Source organism: Cyrtonyx montezumae, unplaced genomic scaffold (genome assembly GCF_038088225.1).
Source record: "Cyrtonyx montezumae isolate F1298 unplaced genomic scaffold, pur_monq_1.0 scaffold_4, whole genome shotgun sequence".
NCBI classification, from domain to species: domain Eukaryota; kingdom Metazoa; phylum Chordata; class Aves; order Galliformes; family Odontophoridae; genus Cyrtonyx; species Cyrtonyx montezumae.
Window position 1 is genome coordinate 4,427,167 of NW_027072045.1, and position 10,649 is coordinate 4,437,815.

The following is a 10,649-nucleotide window of genomic DNA, read 5'->3' on the forward strand; positions in this document are numbered from 1 at the left end:
CATCACAAGAGGTAAACTATTTATTTCATTCTGTTGGAGGGATGCAATACATGTGTACTGCCTGTTCATATTAACAAGACAAGTAACCACTTTTCAAGACAAAGCCACCAAAGAAATAATTTGTCTGCCTTCCTTCTTGCCAGCACATGAGTTGAAGGACTTGGGTTTTGTTTTTTGTGTCACAAGTGAAGGCATCGCTAAAGAAAGCATCATTCCTTCTCCCTTAGGATTTAGCAGCTTGTGCCTTCCAAACAAAGACAAACCCAGATCTTTGTCTGCTAGAAAGTTACCATTAAAAAAGACACTTGCAGAGATATAGGACTGGATTGGGGATTTATTGATTTTATCACACTGTTCCTGCAGAAGCATACCAGCTGCTTCGGAGAAAAGCACAGGAAGCTTTATAGAAGGCAATTATGGAATAACTTGCTGACAGGAAAAATTCTTATGAACTCACATTAATTAGAGGTTATCTTATGTCCTGGAAGCATGAAGACTTGCATCCTTTCCAAAGAGATTGCCATACTATTTATCATTTTCGATCTTCACTGGTTTTTAAACTGCATCTTAAACCGCATATTTCTCAGTTCAGCTTTCAAGACTTAATGACGCATGATGAACTATGTTTATTTACAAAGAAGATACAAACTCTTTTGTGTAAATCATGCCAAATTCCTCATTATATCGGAAATTATTGCTCAGGATAACAAGATTGAGTCTTCTGGCACCAAAATAGAAGCAGATCTGTGAGGATTTCCCTTGTAAATTCAGCAGAATATAATCACATTTTGTAGCAATTAATTATAACAGAAAAGATGACAATTGTTACTTTAAAAATGTGCCACTAATTATTAACTGGCTCAATCTGCTCTGCTTTTACACGACCTTACATCAAATGTGTTTGGGAATCTTCCAGCTCAGTTTTTATTCCTGTCCCTCTCTGGCATACAGCATTAGGGAACACACTGAGGGCTGTGTTTGACAATTGTAGCCCTGAAGCTGGAGGCTGCAGACGTTTAATGCTGGTGAGAAGCACCCAGCTGGGCTCCCTTCAATGTTAAAATCTTTGTGTGTCACCCTAGGCAATTACAGCCTGCTTGCTGTTCCCCAGTCATCACTAATTCTTACCACTTTTACAATTGATTTTAAAGTAGCTCTGCAGCCTACAGGGCTGAGGATGGTGCAGCTAAGGCATGCTGTATTACTGTGGTTGTGTTCCTAAGCCACTGATGGCAAAAATACCATGAGAAGTTGAGATCTGGCACTGGCTTTAGGCAAAGCAGGCAGTAGCTGTGCTGTTCCCTCACTTCCATTTCAGTTTTGTACCTTCATTTTCAGGGAAAGGGGTGAGGAAGGGGTTCCAGAGGTAGATGAAGGGACATGGTTTTTTGCATGGTTTTACGGTTAGTTTTGGGGTGCTGATATTTAATAGTGCCCTGGCTGCTGTGAGCCATCCCCATACACAAGGCAGCATGCTGCCAGTTGTGCACACGAAGAAGTCTCAGCCAACCTGGAGCCACTGGTGCCCCCCAGCTCAGCTGGAGCCACCTCAGCTGAGGTGCCACAAAGCAAGTTTGCTTTTCACTTAGGAGACCTCTTGCATCCAAAAGGCTCTGATCCAGTCTTTGAGACCTGTCAAACTGTCTGGCTCAAATCAAAGAGTCATTTTACATTTCTTGTCATGTGTGTCAGCGATTGCCCGTTCAAAGCATACAAATATTGCTTTTGTTTCTGTGACAGACACCGTTCTGCCCATACCTCTCAGCACTCTTGGTGTGGTTTCTGTGATTATTTTTCTGCTGGAACTTCCTGCCACATCTGTTCCTAAACAGAAACCCAAAAGGAAATCAGCTTTCACCTGTCAGCTGCTGTGTGCAAATGACCTCCCTTTTTCCATCACTTTCCATTCATGCCTTTCATCGTTTCAAAGTCTTCTACGTGTTTAGTTCTTTTTCTCTCCTCTCCTTGGGGAAGTCCCATTTTCCTTTTCAGATTCAACCCATCTGCCATGTTTACTGCACGACCCTACACACAGCACCTCCTGTTTGTCCTTGGGATGTGCATTGTCTGACAGGAGTCTGTCTGTCCAGCTGCACTCCAGTGGTTGCCTTCCGATGAGGACAGTCGCCTTTGGCATCCACTGCTGCTCTCCAGCTCTGTTCTGCAGCAGATTGCTTTGTGCAGCAGCTGCTTGGCTTGCAGAGCTCAAATTTCCTCCACCCTACTGACCCAGTGCTGCAAAACAGCTCTGACTTGCAAAAACCAGATGGATGGAGTAGAGTAGAGATGTGAGGGTTTTGGTTGTTGTTTGATTATTATTATTTTTTAATGTGATCCCAAAGACCCCGAATTCAAGTAGATTTGGCAGGTATTGTGTGTTGTACAGCAAGAAAAATCCTAAAATGCACAAACAGGCAGAATATTTCAGATGGAATAAGCTTAACCAGAAATTGTGTGTACTCACTGAACAACAGTTGTTCCATATTACTTAGCTCAGATTTATACGCTTCCCAAAACTTCACAGTGTAAATAAACTGTAAGTCTATACTACTTAGGAACATGGAAACACATAGCACTTAAAAGCAGCCAATGCAACTACCATAAATATACAAAGAATTAAGTAACCACGTCATCAGAAGCCAACTCCTAATGCAGAAGATCAATATTGCTAGAATTTATGAATCACTCAAATGCAATCCTTCTCAAACTTACATCAAATGGCTATTATTACTACCACAACTTGTTCAAGTTCTGATTTCATCTGGGCAATGCATTTTTACATACCTAAAAGTATAGAAAGGAATCTTGCCCCACAGAACTTGATATAATATTGCCCATTGGGTTCAGTAGATTTAAACACTCGCTCTTTCCTTTTATGATCTTCACTCTCCAGGGCTTGATAAAATACTGAGGAGCTCAGAAAATAACCAATTTATTTCCAGCTTCTCTGAGGGATCAGTTCCATGGGAACTGGGAAGCTTGAGGTTCTGGGAGCAGTGTTTTCTGGGATCTGCCCTCAGATTGCTCACAGCAACTTTTTACAGCATACTTTTGCAGACTTTCTCTGGAGGCTTTTGAGAGTGCATCTTGGTATTAAATGCATTGTCAGGTACTTTCAAGAGGAATTTTTACATTCATGGCCTGACTTGGAAAACATTTCTTAGATGCAGTATTGGCTTCCAGTGAAGTGTTCTGTGGAACATGAAGAGGCCATGTGGCAGGCTCGGGGTGACTCAGACCCTCAGCTGGTGTTGGATGCCGGCAGCCTCCTGGCACCCACACCTCCCATCTGACCTCATAACCACATATCCTTGGAAGCATAAAGCTCTCTGAACTGTTCTGTTTTGCTCTGTTTTCTGCATGCATGGCCAGGGCTGTATGTCTTTCATGTTATGTTACGTTAGTGCACATCATCTGTATGTTCCATGTCTACTTGCTTTGTCATTTTTTTCTTTGGGTGAAGCCTGCCCCTCTTTAAATTCAACATAATCTTTTTCTTTTTGCAAAAAGCATCAAGATTTGGCCTAATGCATTTGATTTTTTATCTAGCAACTGAAGTACCTAGTATAATGCTCTCTATTTCATACACCTTATACATCCATTCCCCAACAAGTTATATGTTTTAACAGTGTCAAAGGGACTCTAGTTTTCTGAGGACATGAAAAGGACCTTTTATTATTTTAGCCAACATTTCAGTGCTTTACATTCAACTGCTCCTTATCAACTTCCATCCAGAAAGTTTAATTCTGCATAGTTAAATGTATAAACACACACCCACATACTTATCTCTGTGTTCATGTACATCCACACAAATATACACTTATAAACATTTCCAGGTGGTGGGAGCTGCTGACTCTGAAAAACAGGTGTGTGAATGACATGGAGCTCCATACAATGCCCAGAGGATGGTATTGACTCTTGGGCACTCTGAATTGAAGCAACTGCAACCTAGAGTAGGGATAGTTTTCAGGGTAGTGTTATATTTAGCCAGGCTACGAGCACTTGATCCAGCTGTTCATTGCAGGGGAGTTGGACTAGGTGGCTTTTAAAGATTCCTTCCAGTGCAAATGGTTCTACAATTCTGTGATAACACTCTATTTTCTTAAACAGCAATCTGATATTTCTCTTTTTGAGAAATTTTATAAAGAGAGTGGTCATCACCGTGCTTTCCGATGAGCAGATTCATGTATCAGGATGTAATCTGGGAATATTTCCCCTCTGGAGGCCTCATGGTGTGATGCAGGAACCTCTACCTTTAGAGACCAGTTGGAGTGGACGGCACACCCAGCTGCTTGGCAGGGTCACGGCTGAGGCAATACCTGCTTTGTAGAAGGGTCCAAGACCAGGGGAAACTTTTAAAGTCAAAAAGTGACAGTGTGTGTAGTTCAGAGGTCTCTGAGACAAGTCCATAAATGATTAACTGTTTCCATGACCTCAACTTTTGACTTAACTTCTGTGATGGTTTCCATGGAGTTATCCCTTAGAAACTTGCCTAACATGAGGCAACGAATGTTTGCCCTGGATAAGAACAACCCTTTCACATCTTCTTTTAATGCTCTTGAGGCCATCTCTGAACTTCCTCTCTTCTGTTTTTAGCAGTAGACTGTATCCGCTAAAGGGTATCTTAGGAAAGCCACCAGCCCTGAAGGAAAGGATATTTTCCCTCAGTGTTCTGTTTTTGCTAAAACTTCCAAGTATTCATTCTGAACAGCACGCACTGAAAACGCTGCTGGAACAAGCCTGGTGGAAACTCTGAATTGGTCACATTCATAGCAGGGAATTACTGCTTTAGATACCTTCAAAATGTTTTCAGTTGTTTGATTTTTCTATGTTTTGGGGTTTCTCCCAGTGAAGTTCGCAAACTGCCAACAGCTCTACTGCTCATACAGTCTGAGCCTCAGCATCACTGAGAGGCATGGTACCTACCTCAGCCTGCAGTCATAACACAGTATTCCCTACCTGCCAGCTCTCTGAAGATTTGTTCAGACTTACCCTTTCTTACAGAAAAGAAAATGCTCCCTTTTCAGGTGCAGTCAATTATAAAAACAGGCCAGCTGAAAGCAGGATGTCACACTGTCAATTCAGGGGAAAATGTTAGCACTTCCCACAGGAATGTAATGAGTCAAGTCCCTGAATGAAACAAAACCGAATAAATAATAACAGTAATGAACCCAGGACACCTACATTCCAAAGCAACGATTCAAAATGTATGTTTCAGCCATTTCCAATAGACTACTGATTAAAGCACATACCTGTAATGCAAAACCCCAAGAATATCTTTTCCTTTGGTTGGGGTGACTCAACAATTACCTCCCACAGACACACTCAAACCCTAACCACTAAAATGTATGGTTTTCTGAAGTGGGAAGTTTCTCATCTTAAAGATATTTTGGTTTGCATGGAACAAATAAATAGTCTTTGGGTGAGTGAGAGTATCTGCACAGTACTCTTTAGCCTATACTTAGTGATATTAATCTTCCTTGATGTGAGGGTTGGTTGTCCCACATGGAATAGCCTAGCAGGTTGATTGAAGATGTTGCCAACAGGGAAGATGAAGAAAGGGATTTTTCTATTTTTTAAGCAAGTAGTGGAACCACAAGCCCCATACTGTTCTTTTTTAAGTGATCAATGAAGAAAACCCACCTGGAAAAAATCTGGGAGTAAGTGAGCTTCCCCAGCACTCTTGTGAGAAGAAGAGTTTGCTCTGGCTTCATCTGGGTCCAGGGCCATCTGCTTCCCAGAATTCTTGCTCTCCAGCCTCCATTCACATCTCTGAGTGTTTCCTACCAACCACCTGAACCATTTGTCCTCTCTGGGTTCTGTGGCTATCAGCAGTCTTATTTCCATCACAAGTCATGCCCTTGCTCTACCCTTGATGCGTGCTCCCTCTATCAATACTCTGCTCAACTCTGATACCTCCCTGGCACTACAGCACTTCATCTGAGGCACTTTGGTTGTTGTTTTAGTTTGAAAGACATGGATGTGCTGTTTGCTCTGAGCAGGTAGAGCCTGAGGGAATCCACAGGAGCAGGACACTAAGCACCAGTTTTCTAGCAAAAATCAGTTGCCTCAGTCCTCAGTGGTGCCAAAATGGATAATCTAACCTTTTTTTTTTCTTTATTTTTTCTTTTTATTCAAGTATGTATCAAGGTAGTTAAAATCTAATCTAAAAATGTGAGTTTTCCTAGTCTTTTAAACTATCCTCGATACACCTTACTTATAAAGCCCTGTGGTACCCTACAGTATCACTGGCCTGGGCAGGACTGTTTCTGTAGTAATGAGGGCGGAGAAGATTTAAAAGCTCTTTCTGACATTTTTCTGGGTCGAGCTGATACATATGGTCGCTCACACCTTTGCAGATGCTTTGCAAATGTCTTTGAGGGGAAGGTCAGTTCTCGCCACAAAATGTTCTCAAGTCAAGCTGCACTGAAAGGCTTCTTTAACCTCAACCTTAAGCATCCAAAGCATATCATTAGGAAGATTATCAAGGCTTCTGGAACACCACTGGATTTCCTTATGTACTGAAAGGCCTGGCAGATCAAAGGAAGCATAACTTCAAATAGTTTGTGGCTTATCTGGCTCTTGCCCTAGCACCACTGGCCCCTCAATCATCATTATTTTTTCCAGTAGGAATTGCTTTTAAGAACAACAGATTTTAATCCAAGATCCTTTCTTTGACCTTTCAGGCTTTACCAATATTCCTTACTAAAACGCGTAAATAAATCACAAGCCCTGTACTCACTAAGTAAAATCTATTTAAAATAACTCAACTACTGCAACTAAAAAGAAAAAAAAAAAGACCTGCTTGGTTTTGCTGATGAAGTGACTAAGAATATCAGCAATTCATGTTTGCTGTTTGTAGATTTCTCTCGTACTTGGCAGAACATTTTCACAAACACTGAGGTCAGTGATATTTGACCTTCTTTGGCATTATCCAGTTGGGCTGAAATGTTAGTCCTTGTTCTGCAGTTGCATCCATATGTGTGTGTGTGAACCTTTACACCCACACAGAGACCGAGAGGCATCAGCTAAGTTTTTTCCAGCTGCAAGGCCCACCCACATGGATTTATTGCAGGGATAGGTGCTTATTCATGAGCCTACTTTTTATAAAACCATATTATTCATCAGTGTGGAGTATTAATCACTTTGCTCTATATTTAATTTTTCTTCAGGGGCTTGTTATTTATCCTATAAGTGTGTTTTAGCATGTTTTAATATTAATTTAATTTAAAATCAACTTCAATTTAATCAGCTCCAAAATATTTTCAGGTTCATTAGTTACATTTAAAACTGGCTGGAGATATAAATGCAATAACCAAGGAACATGTTTTTGTAAATAAGATATTTGACCTTTACCTTTTTAAAACTGTAGAGCTGCAAATTCCTGCCTGAACAGCTCATTGGAAGAATTAAAATGAGGTATATAATCGTTACCTCCAACGTATCTATTTCAGTTGAGTATCAGCTGCCTTTTCCATTGGAAGTCCCATTTTCATGGCTGTATAATTTGATGTGCTCAATTATATGGAGCTTAAGCTTCACTTGGTACTCTTGACTTAAGAAATTAGCATGGCAATTCAAAGCTAAACCACTTGTTTAAGAAGTGCCTTTTAACAACACTAGGATAAGATTTATATTCTAAGATTTTCATACAGATGGTGAAAAGGAACATGACAAAATAATGTTTTAGATAGCTTTGGTTTGAATTTAATGACTATGACATTTTAACTGCATTTTAAACTAGTTATTTTGTTATGTCAATTCCTTTTATTTTTCAATTCGTTTCTAAACCCTGCACCATTCCAGCAGCTGAATTATGTGTCATCTACCAGATAGCGTCAGTCTCTCATCCCTAGACTTGGTATGTAAACGGTCTAATACTAATTGGCTTCAATTAAAATCAGTATCAGACAAAGGAAACATTCAGTTTTTATTTGGTTGTCCAGAGAGGACTAAGCCAGACCCAGAGATCATAAAAAAAAAGAAAAAAAAAAAGGGAGCAGTTTAATCCTATATTCAGTCTCATTTCAGTCAGTGGTATCTGTCTCCTAACCCTGACTTCAGCAGACAGAAATATACTCCTTGTTCTCTGCTGTCATCCATACTAACAGGATGTCATACCCTGTATCAGCCCTGCTGCTGCTTGCTGTCACAGCATCACATTCTGGATTTGGGACATGATTCATAATGCAATACTGAAGTAGTGACAGCCAACAGAAGAGCTTAAAAATGTCCTCTGTACACAAACATATAAATATGTCTGCAGTGAAGCTCTGTTTATACTCTTATCTTACACATGTAGGGGTGTAAGGTGGTGTAAATGCAGGCTGCAGACTAGGTCCATTTTTAAATGGATGTGGATTTGTCACAATGAGCCAGTGGCTCTGAGAACCATGCTATCACTGGCTTAGAGCTGAAGAGCAAGTTTAAAGTCATAAATCAAAAGATGATGCACAAAAATCACCAAAAGGGGGAATTAGCTAGGAACAAATGAATGAATACGAGTGTGAAATGTAACATCTCTGAGCTAATTCCCACCTTCATCTCAAACTTCCACTGTCCGAAATACAAAACCTCTTATCTTCACCTATTTCTGCAGCAATGATCATTTCAGTCCCAGGAAACCCCAAAGATTGGAGCTCCTAAGGCAAGTCCTATACAGAAACTGGAGCTTTCTTTAAAGCCCATGGGGCAAAAGGGAGAAGGAGACACGATGGTGGCACAGAGCTGAAGAGCTGTCCTCCACAGTGAAGGGAAAAGAGCTGTGCAGTGGGCTCCAACCATACATCGTTATTACCCATAAAAATCATTTCCTGAAGGAAATGGCCACTGAGCACTGAAAGAAATCAAAATTTCACAGTAGATTGCTGTGTGAATTGAAATAAATCCCTGTGGCTGTGCACTGCATGCCCCATCCTGCTGTGCTGCACACAGCCCTGGGAAGCTCTCTGAAGGAGATATTGAACTGTGTTAAATGGGCATTTTCATAAATATACATCGTTTTCTTTTCGTGTATGTATATATATATGTAAATGAGCTTCTATGAGAAGTGGTGAAGTACCCTGGGAAATCTAATTCCTGTGAACGGTAGCTATTATTACAAAAGAATAGGTGATTCTCTGCACCGTGAGGATCTAGCACCATTTAAAAAGCTGAGACTGCATTTCTCTTATCTCTGATATCTTCAGACTGAAAATTAGTAAAGGTTCCCTGATACAGAGCGACTGAATGTCTTTACTAAATTTGACCATCAACAACACAGAATTCTGCACTGGGTTTCCATTAGAAAATGACCCTAAGGTCTTCCTTATAATTTACTTCATACCTTCCCCATGCACTTATTTCTTCTAGTAAGTACTTTAAAATATCTGACACGGTCTTGCCACAGTATTTTGAGCAGATATGCAATTCCCTTACTGATAACTGCATTTTGCTGAATCAGGTCTTTCCCTGCAATCAATTATAGCGAAGAGCATAATATTCTCTCCCAGCACTAAGCAGCTGGCTCTGTAAAACAGCAGAGAAAGCTTGATCTTTGATGTTTTCACTTTTCAGTTTCCTGTCGGATTCAGAACAAGAAGTAGCGTTCCCAAATAAATGTTTTCCACAAAGCTTCTGTGCTCATTGTGTTTCATAAACACTCTTTGCTTGCTGAGAAGCAGCACAGTGAGGCAGTTTGATTAATACATCAAAAAATGGCAATAAAATAAAATAACAGCCAATAGCATGAAATAATTACCAGGAAGGTGGATGCATTTCAGATGTAATAGCCAGGAGTACCTTCTGCCTGTGCTGAAACTGGTAACACAAGTAATCACTGATTGTAGCTCTGCACAGAACCAAACTAAAAATACATTTGCAAAATTAACTGGTCTGGAATGTAATCTAGACTGATTTTGGTCAGTATTAATGAACACAGCCTCTGATACCATTGTGTACTACTATTCTAAATCAGCATCAAACCATGTATCTTTGGTCTTTCATTTGGATCATTCCACATCAGCTCTTGGGATCTTGGGATCTTCTGTGTTTTTTTTCAACTCCGTGTATTTTTGACATATCTACCTTGAGTTGCAATGGTAAAGAGCTGATCGCACCAAACTTGATGTGTCCCAGCTCAACTTTCTGTTCAATGTCCACGCTGACTCTTAGTGAATGGCACATCTTGGCACATAGCTATATCTGAAAGCTGAGGTCGAGCACTGATCTTTGTATTTTTCTAGTCTGGCAGTAACAGGTATAAACTGTCCTGTGCCCATTACGGTTTGTCAAAGACGTGTTATTTATCTATTTATTTATTAATCTTTTAAGTAGGCTTGATTTTTGTTTCTTAATTTTGTTTTTCAGTCTATTTTTTCTGTTATGCAGTGCGTTTCACTGACATTAAATGCAAACCTGGATGCTTGTACTTTTGGCCATCCAACCTGCATGCACATCTGGGGCACACAGGTGAACTATCAATGTGAAAACAGAGGTGGGAACTTGTGCTGTAAAAGCAGCAGGTGCATTGCATGACTCCAAAGGGGAACTTCTCTGTTTGGGAAGTCTGCCATAAACACAACGGCCTGAACAGTGAGGGTTACAGTGAGCTCATATTTACTTTAATATTGTTTGCCTCTCTGCTTAAACGACTCCCTGAATTATTTTGA